This window comes from Tympanuchus pallidicinctus, unplaced genomic scaffold, assembly GCF_026119805.1.
Source record: "Tympanuchus pallidicinctus isolate F22 unplaced genomic scaffold, pur_lepc_1.0 scaffold15, whole genome shotgun sequence".
NCBI classification, from domain to species: Eukaryota; Metazoa; Chordata; class Aves; order Galliformes; family Phasianidae; genus Tympanuchus; species Tympanuchus pallidicinctus.
In genome coordinates, this window is record NW_026294669.1 from 27,221,638 (window position 1) to 27,235,691 (window position 14,054).

The following is a 14,054-nucleotide window of genomic DNA, read 5'->3' on the forward strand; positions in this document are numbered from 1 at the left end:
CCAAACGTACACATTCAGATCAGGTTGCCCAGGACCCCGTCCAACCTGGCCTTGAACACGTCCAAGGATGGGGCATCCATAACCTCCCTGGGCAGCCCGTTCCAGGGCCTAACTACTCTCCTTGTGAAGAACTTCCCCCTAACATCCAACCTAAATCTTTCCTCCTTCAACTTGGATCCATTTCCCCTAGTCCTGCTGTTGTCAGCCCTTCTGAAGAGTTTACTCCCCTCCTGGGTGTAGGTTCCCTTCAGGTATTGATAGGCTGCAATGAGGTCACCCCGCAGCCTCCTCTTCTCCAGGCTGAACAAGCCCAACTCCCTCAGCCTGTCCTCATAGGGGAGGTGCTCCAGCCCCCTGATCATCTTAGTCGCCTTCCTCTGGACCCTTTCCAAAATTACTTCATTGTAATTCTGATTCTGGGTTTAGGTCTGGTATCAAATAACTGAAATACATGTGATCATAAAGTCATGAATAAAGAAGTTATGTTTCCTCTTATGCAGTCACACCATTGCATACTCTATATGTTGGTATCTTCTCCAATATTAATCTGGGTAAAACTCTTGCCTAATTCATTCTGAAGGTTTTACTTCTTAGTCCATTCTTGGCATTTGTAGATCTGAAGTCATGGGCTTCTCTGTTGTTTGTGAATTTAGGGTTACATTTATGTGTGATGCAAATGAACTCACGAAACATGTGGGTAGAAGTAGAAGCAGGGTTTCCAGGGAGCAGAAAAGGGTCACATTTAAATTATGCATCAGAGTAACAGCTTTGTGCTTCCAAACAGAAGATGTCTTGCTGCCTTCTCTTCCTGTCTCTTCTCAATTAGGCCTTGTGCCTATGGCATTTCACAGGGAACCCACTTTACTTGCCATCTCAGCAATAAAGTGCACGCTTTTGCTAGGTTCTTTTTCTGGTGTTTTAGCAAATAAATCAATCTCTGCTACATGATTAAGCAATTATCAAAGCAGATGCTCAAGGAGAGTTGGTAGGGATTAGGACCTCACCTATTTGATGGTGGTGAGATGTTACCTTGGCTAGAGCTGTAAGATCAAACTGCCTTTTCTAGCTTTCATATCACTGTTCTATTTTTATTCTAAGATTTAGAAATGCATACGTGAGAATATATTAAATAATCCTTGTTTGATTTGAGGATTTGAAAGTGTGTGGGATATTTTATGAGCCCAGAAAATTGCGTGTTCTGCTTGTCTAGTCTTCTGGCTCAAGGACTTGAGGAATAGCGAGTCCTGGACGTGTTCCAATCAGGGACTGATAAATCTTTGCTTAATTGAACCTCAACCATATGGTGCAGTTCAAAGGTCTGGGCACAAATGTGCCTCTGCTTCATTTTTAAGCTTTACATTAGCGAGCTTACTGTGGGAGAAACAATATTTCTTTTGCTGCCACTTTTTGGTCGTGTCTCACCCAGTGCTTCTCAAAAACAAACAGGCCTAATACTTGAAATGAGTGCTGGCTGCAGCAATCTTCTCCATGTTGCATGTAATTTTAAGCAAATTAAGAAATTTCACAAATATGTGTTTATGATATTCTCCAATGTCAAGTCATAATCATAAGGATCGTTTAGTGATTTATTACTGGATTACTTTGGGGCGTGCTTTTGTTTCTTTACGTTTATGAGTACCCACCTGCCTCTCTTGAAGTCATGCTATAACATCATATGAAAGTAGTAGCTTGATGCCTCGCTAGCATTCATTATTCATAAGATTATTAAGTGGTGGTGATGTTTTCTCCAATAATACTGTACTTTACTGATGTTACACAGACACCTGTGATAATGATGTGGTAAAGTACCATGAATTAGTTGTCGAGGTTTCACTAAGTACTTTTCATTCTTTCTTTTTTCCTGATACTTTTAACTCCTGCAGTAAGAAATGAATTCTACTCATTCTTAATAAGATACATTAACTTAGAACTAAGTTAGCTATTCAAATCTGATTTGCAATCTTTTCTCTATCTTCAGAAAACAACAACAAAAAAACAACTAGTAATGCTTGCTTTGCAGGATAACAAACTTTGTAGTGTTCTGTCTATGACATACAGGACACTTGCATAGATTGACTCGTGAGCAAAATTCTCTAGTATCTATGGCCAAATAATGTCGTCTTTGTCCCCTGGAATGGAATCCTTAAACAAGGTGTATTTTTGCACTTGTAGACTGCTCTCTGCCGTGGCAGAGTTACTTTTTGGGATATCACTCTATGCAACATTGCTTTAAACATCTCTGATTCCACACTGCACAACGCATTCAGACCGACTTGCCAGCAAACGTGAGGTAACATTTCATTTCTCTAAAGTTGCCTTGTAAAACAGCTGTTGTAGTAAGGCTAGTATGTAGTAAGGCCATAGCTAAGGCTCGCATTCATCAAGCAAAAAAACCCAAACAGCCGACAACAGAGAGGTGTTGGTGTAGTGGGAATGATAAATCCTGGGAATTCCACAGTAGAACTTCACAGACAGAAGACATCTTAGTTTTCCTGTCGAGCAAAGTAGGCAAGGCCAACTGGAAATGTAGAATAGCGTGTGGCCTTCCTCTGCTTAATAATGCTGTTTGTGAAAGCAATTGAGGCAATTACATGAGCTATGGATACTCCTTGAATTTTTGCCATGCTCTAGCTTGGATTCCTGCTCTGAATCATGTATCAGCCCCACATCTTGTGTGGGGTTTAAGCGGTTGTCTGATTCAGTGACCTGAGCTCAGCCACAGCCTGACAGGTATTCCTGATCCAAATATGCCAGGATATGAGTGACTTTGATCTGCTCAACACATGCTCCAGATATCCTAGGAGAGCTGTCATTTGTGCTTCAGAGTATTTAAAGCTGTAAATAACTGTAGAGATTTATTTTCTCCATTTAATCCCATGTTGTGCTTTTCACAGAGTTGGTGCAGACACTCTGGACTGCTGCTCTTACTCAGAACATTTTCTCCCTGTCTCTGCATTTGGAATATTTGTCTCAAGAGTTCTCCTCCTCCTTTTTCACTCTGCTCTCCCAAAGCACCTGCAAGGCCTCACCACTAGTTTCCAGTATAAACTCTTGTGCAGATGAGCATATTGAGCATTTTCAGGAGTATGCATTACCACTTGTTTTCTAGAGGTACCGCAGGCAGATGGTGATCTGGGCGTAAAACTCAGCAGCGCAATGGGCTGTTGAAAGCTCTGAAGTTCTTACTTGGTCCTTACTTCCTATGTTCTGTACTGTGTGCTTATTTACTCTGTAAAACCAAATATTTGTTTGTTGTTCTTTGTCAGTGAGAAAATTTCTGATGTTGTTGCTTTCTCTACGCGTTCTTTGCTGCTGTCATTTCCTATCCGTGTGTCATCACTCTTCTCCCGAGCAGTTTTAATGCAGTGAGATTTGTTTTTCACTGGTATGCAGTGTAGTTGTTTGGCTTAACTTGAAGCACATGATTTAATTTATTCCTCTACAGATAAACAGTGAAATTTGTGTTTGAATTTAAGTGTACGCGTAATGCGCAGGCTCTTCGTGACCCATCAATTCTCCTCACTGTGACTTCAGTTTGGAGCATTTATTTCTTTGTGTTGTATGGCTGAGGTCTTGGTTGGACTGCTCACTGCAATTCCCTGATCTAGGTATTCAGAATCTGTAAGTCTCAAGAATAAAATTTTTGGTTTGCTTAGGTTTTTTGGATTTTTTTTTTTTTTTTTTGTAATATATACAACTACTGTTGGAAACCAGGGTAAGAATTTCAATTTTGTTTAGTTAAATCTTTCTTCCATAGAGCAGGGGAATTTGTATAACATTTTATGTAAAGTTAGTAAGAAAATGGTACACCTACATGCCTCTATTCCTGGGACTGTTTTTGAGCTAGTTATGGAAAGAAGTGCTGGTTCACACAGTGGAGCGGCAGTGCCTAAATAAAATGAGTGTATATTAGGAATGGCTAAATTGCAACACTTCAAAGCGGTCGTGCAGCCTCTAGTATATTAGAAAAATGGAATATGTTAGGTTACATTCTCATGGAATGTGTGTTGCCACTGCTATGATCTAATGGTTCGCTTCTACTATCCTTCCCTGGAATGCCAAGGAGAAAATGCCAGGCAAAAATTAAACTTGGAGTTGTGTAATACCTCGCAGTAGCAAGAAGGTGAAAGTATCAAAATACAAACTCTTCCTTTGGGTTTCAATCTTAATGGGGAGTGAAATGACGTTTGAGGCTGTTAGGGCTTTGGGGATATCCTGCCTGTTAGCGAGGCATATATTCATGTTAGCCAATGAAGCACGCGTATCTCCTGAAGAGAAGCATTCACTCAGGGTAAGACATGGATGTGGTATTTCTGCCTCAGCTGCAGGGGCATTTTCCAGCTCTGCTAATCTCATGTTCAAACCCACATAGGATGTGGAAGGAATTGATGTCACCAGGGTAATCTGTTGCTTGGTTGCCCAAGAAAAGACAGCTTGTTTTAAGCCATTTAAAGAAAATTAATTGCTTGCTTACTTCAGGTCTGATTTATTTCCTTACTGGATGCACCTACATTGTAACTGTCTCTGTTGTGGGAAAAGGTAAAACTCCTAAAGAGGTTGTTTGAGGATTCTAGTCAAATTAGTGGCCAAGTGTGTAATTCAAATAACCATTATTTGTCTAGAGAGGTGTAGGCTGATGTGAAGGGGGGCACATGGTGTTACCAGTACTGTGGCAGCTCTCTGTCACCTGCTTGAGCCTTTCCTGCTCAAGAGAAAATCAGAAGTTGTTCTGCTACCGTCCATAGGAATCGTTAAATCCTCCAGGGCTCCCGAACAGTCCTGGGATCCCCTTTTCAGCCTCGCTGGTGTCTAGATGCATTCTTTCTATCGGTACAAGCTTTCTATCATCTGATTTCTCAGCATGTTGTTGGACTGTTTCCCCACAGACTCCTTTTATTTCCTTCAGTGAGAATATTGCGAAAGAACAAAGTGTTCATTTCCTTTGGTTATGGATGCATCCTCATTTTACCAAAGCATGATCCATTGGTACTGGAACGTACTACCTTGGAACAGCCTACCAGTACTGCAGGCTTTCTCCGCACATTTGGCAGGCACGTCAAATAATAAGATCTTAAAAGTGTGTTTTACAAGTGACATTTTGGTATGACTTTGGATGCAGTGTTTGTGGATGTAATTCTGTATTACTTGTCCAAAGGTACAGCTGTAAAATTAAATCTCTGCAAGGACCAACAGAAGCTCACAATTAGTTTTATTATCATCACTTTAACCGCAACTCTGTGATCTGTTCCAGGATCTGGGAGTATTAGGAACTGCAACAAATTTCATTTCTGTACCTAAGAATTGTTTCCATAATTTAATGCAACATTATTGGTAGGAGATTGCTTTAATATTTGTAATTAATATACTACTCATTAATGGCTTAAATTTTTCTAAATTCCAAGTTGGCCACGTGTTCGTTTTATATACTAATATTACACTGGGCTCAATACCAGAGGGGCAGCTCAGGCAAGTGCTCAGAGCTGCATCCAGGGCTGTTTTGTCAGATTAGGGTCTGTCGATTAGCACTGTGACCAGATGAGCCCGGATGGCCCCATTTGCTCCATGCACAGAAGGGTGCAGAGCTGCCATGAAGCCCCTCAACACCGTGGCTGGATGCGTGCCTGTCCTGGCACCAGATGATAGCAGATGGTAGCAGCCCCGAGGGCCTGTGGACCAGCTGCAGGCAGCTGGGGCAGCAGATCCAGTCATGCTTTTCTGTGCTGCGCCCTCCCCGTTCCACTGCTGCGATTGCAGGGCTGTGTGGCCTCCCATGGGCTGTGTGACTCCTCTGTCACTCAGGGACTCCTTTATACCACCAAAATCCCCCGCTGGGGACTGCAGATGGTTTGTGCTCTCACTGTCTTTTGTGCAGCACAAAGGAGGCAGGACAAGCTGAGAATACATTCTGCAGGTTTTGGCATCTGTGGTGATTTTTCAATTAATGCTTTCACCTGCTGTACCGTGATCTGCTCAGAAGTCTTGTGCAGCACTGCATTTCCATCCCATGTCAGTGTTCTTCCACTTGATCCTTTTAGCCTTTTTTCACTTGTCTTTTTGATGGTCTCAGCAACAAAACTTTCATTTTGTGTATTCAGCTTGGCCCATTGTCTTTCACATAGGTGAACGACTAGAAAAACGCAAAATCTTTACTTAATGTGCATTTCTGGTCTTCAGATGCTTCTAACCGTTGCACTGAAATGCTACTTGCTCTAAGGATCTTGCTCTTTGTGCGCACTGCTGAGGATCACAGTGCAAGATGATGACCTTTGGTAATGATCCATCAATTTGTCCTTTGCTCCAAGTGAGAGTCAACAGGAAGAGAAAGGAGATGGCAAGTACTGGTGCATAGTTTACTTTATTTGATGTTTGCTGAAAAGTTAGGTATTGCTTTTTTCAGTACCTGTCTCATAGGTATTGTTTTCAGGAATGAAGTAATACAGCCAGGCAGCGTGCATCTTGCTTTTTAATATTGTCATCTAAAGACTCATTTGAATTATGTCCTCTTTTGTTATGTCACTGAAATTAGAGCAGCTGAAAATCTCTTTTTATAGAGGATGCATTGATGAGTATGTTGTAGATTCTCATTATGTGCAGAATTGAACGGGCAGCAGTTAGAAATTGCAGATGTGTAGCTTATTTTTATGGTAAAAGATTCGTAGAGTTTGTAACATTTCACAGTTCTCTTACTGAGTGATTTTGGGGGGTGAATGAAAATTGTTTTTTCTCTGGTGGAACCATTTTCAAGAATGAATAGCACAAATATTTGTTGAAAGCTGTAGTGCTGTGGTACAATTTCAGCTATTTTTAAATCCTTGTCTGTGGGTGAGAGTAGAATAGCTTTTGTAACTTTCATCCAATAAGAACTCTGCCTCAAATGCATTGAACTTAGCTTTCTACTGATATTTCTGAACCACTAGTATGCCACCATTTGTTGTGCTTCTCTTTCAGAAACTCTCTTTCAGAAGGGTTTTACAGTCCTAGGGAACAGAGTAGGAGCCCCCACTTGGCCAAAGTTGTTTTCCTAGAGCTTCTGTTACGTTATTTTCTTTTGTGTTGACTGTTTAGAAAAGGAGAAAGGAAGTGAATCCAAATAAGGAAAAATAAAAAAGGCAAGAGGGTAAGGAAGAGGGGAAAAAGCATGTGTTTGCTGCAGAGCAGCCGGCTGTTGTTCTCCATGTTTGGAGCCTGATGAAGGTTAGCTACCCATTTCCTCTGTGCATGGCTCTGAAAGTTAGCCCATTCCTTAGCAGCATTGTGCATGTAGATGCCCAAGCACCCATGAAGACAAAAGAAACAGCGATTGGTCTCTGACATGCCTTTATATTCTACTGTGGGCCCAATTCTGTTCAGCTACAGAGAAAATAGAAACTAGCTCCAAGCCACACCAAAGGCAGGTGCTCTTAAGGAGCTGTGCATGTAGCATTGGGGTTGGTGGGAAAATACCAGAAAGGTAGAAATTGGTGCATTTGTAGTTACTGAACTGTAGTAATGCTGAAATTCTGCAAATCCTTTGTGTTTTACCACTGCTGTGGTAAAATTGCTACCTGTTCAATTTGTTGGAAGTCTGGGGGACTTTAAAGATTCATATATTTTTACTACATTTTACAACATTTTTACTAGAAATCCTAGAAAATAGGATTTTTCTAGGAGAGGTGCAAAAGCCTTCTCAAAGGGAGAGAAATGTGAAAATCCAGTGATGATTTCCGTATTTTTTAATTTGACAGATAAAGAGTCTTAACTTAAGGCCAGCCTCCACTTGTGTCACATGTCAGATGGCTCTTACAGCTGGCAGATCCACTGAGAATAATTCATTAGCTAACTTCATCCTCTCTCGTCATCATAAATATGTCAAGATAAGCAAAAACAAAGCACAAATAATGAAAAATGTTCTGAAATGCTTGACATTTCACTTCTTCTCTTTTCGTCTTGCTTTGGGCGGTAAAATAGGTGTTGTGTTGTCCATGCCAAGTGAGGGTACCGCTGATCAGAGGGATGCGTCTGCGAATGACCAAGTCACAACTGGCCTTTAAACGATCATTCCGTCTGAGCCTTCAATCTAAAGGGATTTATGCAGTGGTACATCAGAGCAGTACTCATAAGCCAGGAAATCTGGGCGAGACTCATCAGCGGCGCTGATCATTTGCACTCGAAGCATGTGCAAACGGTGTTGTAAGCACCGGTATGTGCGTAATACATACAAAGTGTAAAAGCTTCAGATAGATGGAGGAATGTTAACGACTTTCATCGTTTGACCTACTTTGGAATGCAGCCGCGTACGCACGTATCTGGAGCAGTTGTCTCCCATCGTACAGCGGAGCTGAAGAGCAAATTCCTTCCTACTACTGAAGCCCTAGACAACAATGCCGTGGCTTCCATAGGGAAAGGATTTCGAACCCTTGGCTTTGAGATTACACTGCAGGCTGTACAGAACGACCTTTGCGTTTTGACATAAATGAATGTAGTTGCCAGCTGGTTATTCTAAAGAAACAGTTTGTGAAGCAGCCTGTTTAGTTGCTGTTTAGTAGGTTGGTAGCCATCTGATAAAGAAAACAGCCGTAGCTTAAGGCAGTTGCGACTGCTGTGCTCCGTGCTTGCGGCAAGATTTTGCTCTCCTGAGACTGAGCAAAGAGAGAAAAGCGGGAGGTGTGTCAGGACCCGGGGCACGGAGCTTTAAGTCTGTGCGTGCCCGTGTTTCTTGTCATCTGCATTGCCACGGTTCTGTTGGGCTGTTCTGCAGTGTTTTGCGGCACCTCGGATCTGACAGTGCGTGCCTGAAGTTTTCATTCCTGTTACGTTTTTGTAACCGCTTTCTCCTGCTGGAGTCAGCTCAGGAGGTCGCCGTGATGGTCAAAGACGCGGTAAATAGATGAGTAACGCGAGGCGTAGAGCTGGTCGCACCAAACTGCTTTCAGATAGCCAGGGTAATTGAAATGGAAACGGGGATGAGGGATGGCTCTCGGTCGCGTCGATGACCCCGATAACTGTTAGCGCTAATATCTCTACGAGGACTGAAGAAGAGAGAAAGTAATGGGCGTGCTGACGGCGCCAGCTCGTAAATCGCGGTAACAATGTAGCAGCTGCAGCGCTGCCCCTCGGGGCGTTTCTTTCCGGCACCGCCGCGGCTCCCGCTGGGCGCCGCCGCGCCGCAGACCCCGGCCCGCCCGGCCGCCCACCGGCGACGGCGGGGAAGGGGCCGGCGCGAAGGCGGAGGCCGGCGAGGGGCGGCCCGGTCCCGGCCCCGCCGCCGAGGGGGCGGTGCGCGCCCCTGCGCGGGGAGGCGCCGGCCCCGCCGTGGGCGCGGAGGGGCCGCCGCCGCGGGCGGGAGCCGCCTGCCGCAAGGACGGGGTGACTCGGGCCGCCGCCGGGAGCCGCCCTCCTTCCGCGGGGCGCGGGCAGCGGAGCCGCAGTGCGAGCCGCGGCGAGGTGAGTGGGCGCCGGGGGCCGGGCCGCGGCGGGGCTTCCCGCGGGGCCGGGCAGGTGCGGGGCTCGCGGCCTGCGCGCTCCGTGCCCGCTGGGCGGGAGGAGCGGGCGGCCGGGTGCTGCGCGGCCCCGCGGGGCTCGCCTTTCGGCTCCGGCTCTTAGTAACTCGCTCCCCCCGGGGAGGATGCCGCGGGCGCTCGGCGCTCTGCGATGGATTCCGTCGCCCGTTTTCTCCTCGCCGTTTGTTCGGTGTCTTTATGCGTGCGTAAGGCTGTTCTTAGCGGCGTCCGCGGTGGGGAAGAAGGAGCGCTGCAGGTCTGAGGCGTGGTGATTTCAGAGCAGGGGATGTAGCCGTTCTTCCCTGTTCTCCCGTACAAAACGTACAGCGCAACGACAGTAGGGGAAGACAGGCTTATTCACCCTCTCTGGCTCTTTTTCTGCATTGTTTGTTGGCGTATGGTGATGTTTTTTTTTTTTTGGTTTTTTTTTTTTTTTTCTTAGCACGCTGTTTGTTCTTTTTCTCCTAACCTTCGAGGGTATTGCAAAAAGAACAAACTGAAAAATCATTTTGAGGCCGTGCGGCGCCAAAATATGCACCATGTGTTGTCTACAGACAATAAGGGTTACATAATTTAATTTTTCGTGATTTGTTGCTGAAGAGATGTCGGGAGCATGCAGAGTGCGTTTATAGCATCCTTCCATTTTTGGAGGGTGCTCAGTGGCAAAGTCACTGCACTACACAGCGTTGCATTGGAATGTTTATGAGGTGTTCAGTGCTGGTTCTCTGGTACCTGTGATCCCACCTGGGCCTGTACCGTGCTGCATGTCACCAATGCCAGAGCTGCATCCTCAGTTTCCCTAGTTCTTCCACTCCTTTGGGAAAGGCTTCTTTCTAGGTGAAGAAGATGATGTGAGGAAGGTGTGTGGTGGCAGCGTCCAGCCACGAGGTATGATGTCATTATTAGCATATGAAAGGAACAAACCTCATGCTTCCTTTCTATTCTATAGCTGCTGTTCAAAAATACAGATGCTTTCACCAGAGCTGGAGATATCACAATGGGTACTGGATGCTATTCTGTGTGTGTGTACCTATTTATACGTCTTACTTATTTATATCTTACGCTGGAATTTAAATATGTTGCTTCAAAATGGACTCTGAGGTTGCATGGAGTTCATATAATGTAAAAAATGGTCTGGGGACCATTTGTAGCTCTGTGCATGGAAGCAGTTCAACTTCCCAGAGCTGTAGCTGAGAAGCATTCAGTCGCTGCTCACCTGGCTTTACAAACAGCCTCACTGCACCAGATGCAGGTTTGAGCATTGCTGCCAGTCTTGCAGGCTCTGTAGAACTGGTTTGTCTCGATGCACCTACCTTTCTCCACAATGACCCTCTGCCTTCCTCAAACACTTACTTTATCTCGCTGTTTGGTTTTAAGGTCAGTTTGGCAACGCTCTGTTTTACACTTGTGCTTTTTCAAACCTGTTAAATTCACGGTGTTGTGCCTTTAAGGAACCTTGTGATGTTAATAGTGGCTGCCAGCCAGAACAATATACTGTTTTGTCAAATTCCCCGAGAAGAAGTGGAATAAAATTTTATTTGCCCGCTTTATACTGTGTAACTGAAAAAATTAACCAGAGTATGTTTTTGTTTTTGTTTTTTACGTGCCAATATGCTTTAAACTGCAACTAAAGCTCCAGTGCACCACAAAATAGGAGGGGGCTTTCTGAGTATGGGACTGAATGAGCTTACTGTATTATTGAATTATGAAGTATAATTTTTTTTTTTTTTAGTTCAACAGGATTTTTTTTTTTATTTTTTCAAAAACTTCAGACAGAAACAGGATGCTTAGGGTGTAGGTTCTGTTCCATTGATTACTGGATACTAACGTAAGGAGACAGTGACAAAATACCTGTTCGTGTAGCATTTCTTACTCACTGTAATGAGATGTAAATACGTGCTTAAAATTAATTAGTATGCTCAAACCCTACATTCAAGAACACAGCCAGCTGTGCTGCTTTTCACAGTATAGGGTGATGTTGTTGGTGTCCTGCTGCCATCGTGCATATGCTCAGTCTCTGTTTTCATACTGCCCACTGCTGATCTTCCAGTGATGTTCTGAAGGTAAAGAGGCTGGAGCAGAGTTGCTGTCAGGAAGAGCATTAATTTTGTGGCCCCACAATGGAAGTGGAAATACGGATAAATAGACATGTGTTGTTATATGGTTTTTCAAAGAAGGCTGGTGGGTAAGTGAATTGAACATTTATTTTGTAAAAGTCCTCCTCCTGCCTAAAAGGAGACATGTACTCTTGTGTAGCTGTAAGCCTGTATGTTGGCACTCTGATGCTAATGATCCGAAGTATTTGTCTAACCATACCTGGGCTCTTGCAGGCTGAGAACAATGTGATCAGCTATTCTTGTTACAAATGGATATTTGAGTTTAGTGTCTTCAGGAAGGTTCTAGCTCCTTTCTGCTGATATTGAGTACATAGGATGCGTTTTATACAGAAAGTGACAGGAGGTCTCTGTGATGTTCCACTGTGGCATCTTGTTTGTGGATAGTTGGAAGGTCAGTGATGTTAAGGAAAAGGTTGAAAATGCCTGTTTCTGCAGCTGTTAGAATAAAAGCAGTGATAAAGCTTCATGTAGCATGGACAAATGCTGCTGGGGCACCTCTGTGTGGGTTGAGATCACTGTGCCTTGTCCTCAGGTGTTCTACCACCCTTGGCAATGATGGTTTTTGATATCTAGAGCGCTGGGTGATTGTGATTTGGGTATGGAGACTGAAAGGTGTCTGGACTGCTAACTTCTTTTTGTAGAAATCCAGTTTTAAATGAAGTTGGGTCTCTAAATTGTTGTCTTTAAATTGAAATTGGGTCTACTAAAATGTTGTTGTACTCATAGAAGAGTTTAAGTAACACTTGAAAAGAATCACATGTATTAGAAGCATACAGGTGATATGTTGAGGGTAGCACAGTTGCATGCTCTTTTCTGAGCATCTTGGTAAAACTTCCTGTTGAGGTCTGCAGTGGGGTTGTGAATTCTGGATTCTTAATTTGAGATGTAGTCACTTGTGCCACAAATGTACACAGAATCACAGAAACACCAAGGTTGGAGAAGACCTACAAGGCATCCATTCCATCCACCCATCACCAATAGTTCTCACTAAACCACGTCCCTCAGCACAATGTCCAAACATTCCATGGATGTGTTTCAGTCATTCCCTCCAGTGTTTTGGAATCCTGTTATTTGTTTTGATAATGTTGAAATTAGGCTTTGAAGTTCCCCAGACAGGATACATCAATTTAGATTCCCAGGCAAATGGCTAGTTATTGTCTTCATATCTTTCTGTTGTACTTGGGGAGAGACATTGATTTTTCCCATGGTAGACTAGCGTACTGGGGAGAAAATTTAAGCCATAATGGTTAAATCCAATTTGGATGTAGATGGTTATGATTACTATCCTAATGATTTGTGTCATGTTACATTTACAGTTCTGTGTTGCAGCTTTTAAAAATTATTATTATGTTTGAAGTGGGCTCTAATAATTGAAATTAATTTGCAATTGGGATGTGAACCCTGTGAATTGTGCATTCTTTGTCCAAAGAACCTGACCAGTGTAGTTAAGCCTAAGTTAGTGGTGAAAATAGTGCACTTTGTCTGTTAGAATTATTGAGAAAATACCAAAAGATGGAGGTTTGGTGGTCTGAGTGGTTGGCTTGGTGGATGGAGGGGGCAGTGTAGTAAGTCATTGTGTTATAATTAGTAGCTTGGATTTTTGTTCTTTGTATTAACGTTGGAAATCATCTGAAAAAGCCCTTGTAAATGAAGAACAGAATGTTGAAACTGTTGTTGAGCTCATGTTTGTTTGTGCTGCCATACAGCAAATCAGGAGATGAGCAGAAAACCTATGGAGTTAGTTGGATAGTTTAGATTTTCTGGTTTCAATTTCATAAGGTGCATGCCTCTGTTTCTCTGAGAAGTTTCACGTACACATATATTCTTGGATTTCAGACTTGTAGTCATAAGAAGTTTAATAATACTGTTGGTGTGCTTTTGCACCTCTTATTGACCACCAGAGAAAGATGTGAGGCAACAATTAAAGTTTACGTAATGAGCCCACCTAAATATTGCATGGAAGACAGTCAGATGCGTTTTGTTAAGTGCTGTGATGGCCAGAATCCATTGGCTAGGATCCACTTGAAAATCAGATTAAAAGTTTCTGTGCTTGACAAATACATTGTCATTAGTTTAAAAATTCCCTGGAGGCTGGTATCATAATTAGATGAGCCTGAAGCGTCCAACGGTAAAATTCATTTTCCTCCAGGAATGGCAAATAGAATCTTAAAAAATAAAGTAAAATGGATTGACTGATTTCTGTCAGAGGGAGGAACCTTGGTAAGAAAGAGGATTGCCAGGAATGAATGCAGCAGCCAAAGCCACAGCTGCCTGCAGTACCGGGGGAGACCAGCCAAGAGATTCGTGAGAATCCTGCTTGGAAGCATCCCCACAGGTTTGTTAGATGCCCTTATTGAGGGCTTCACTGAGTTACATGTCAGAGATGCTGAGTACTGGTAAAAATAGCAGCAAAAGGTTATAGGAGCTGTGACTCCCTTTGGATTGTGTTTGTCACAAA

The 14,054-nt window shown here is 43.5% G+C and overlaps 1 protein-coding gene across 1 annotated transcript in view; it reads left to right on the top strand.

Moving 5' to 3' along the window:
- The first annotated feature begins 9,311 nt into the window (after positions 1–9,311).
- Positions 9,312–14,054, top strand: part of HECW2 (HECT, C2 and WW domain containing E3 ubiquitin protein ligase 2) — a 150,970-nt gene continuing 146,227 nt past the window's right edge. The window contains exon 1 of the mRNA XM_052675408.1: positions 9,312–9,423. The gene's annotated coding sequence lies outside the window, so the exon portion shown is untranslated. The remainder of the gene's footprint in view (positions 9,424–14,054) is intronic.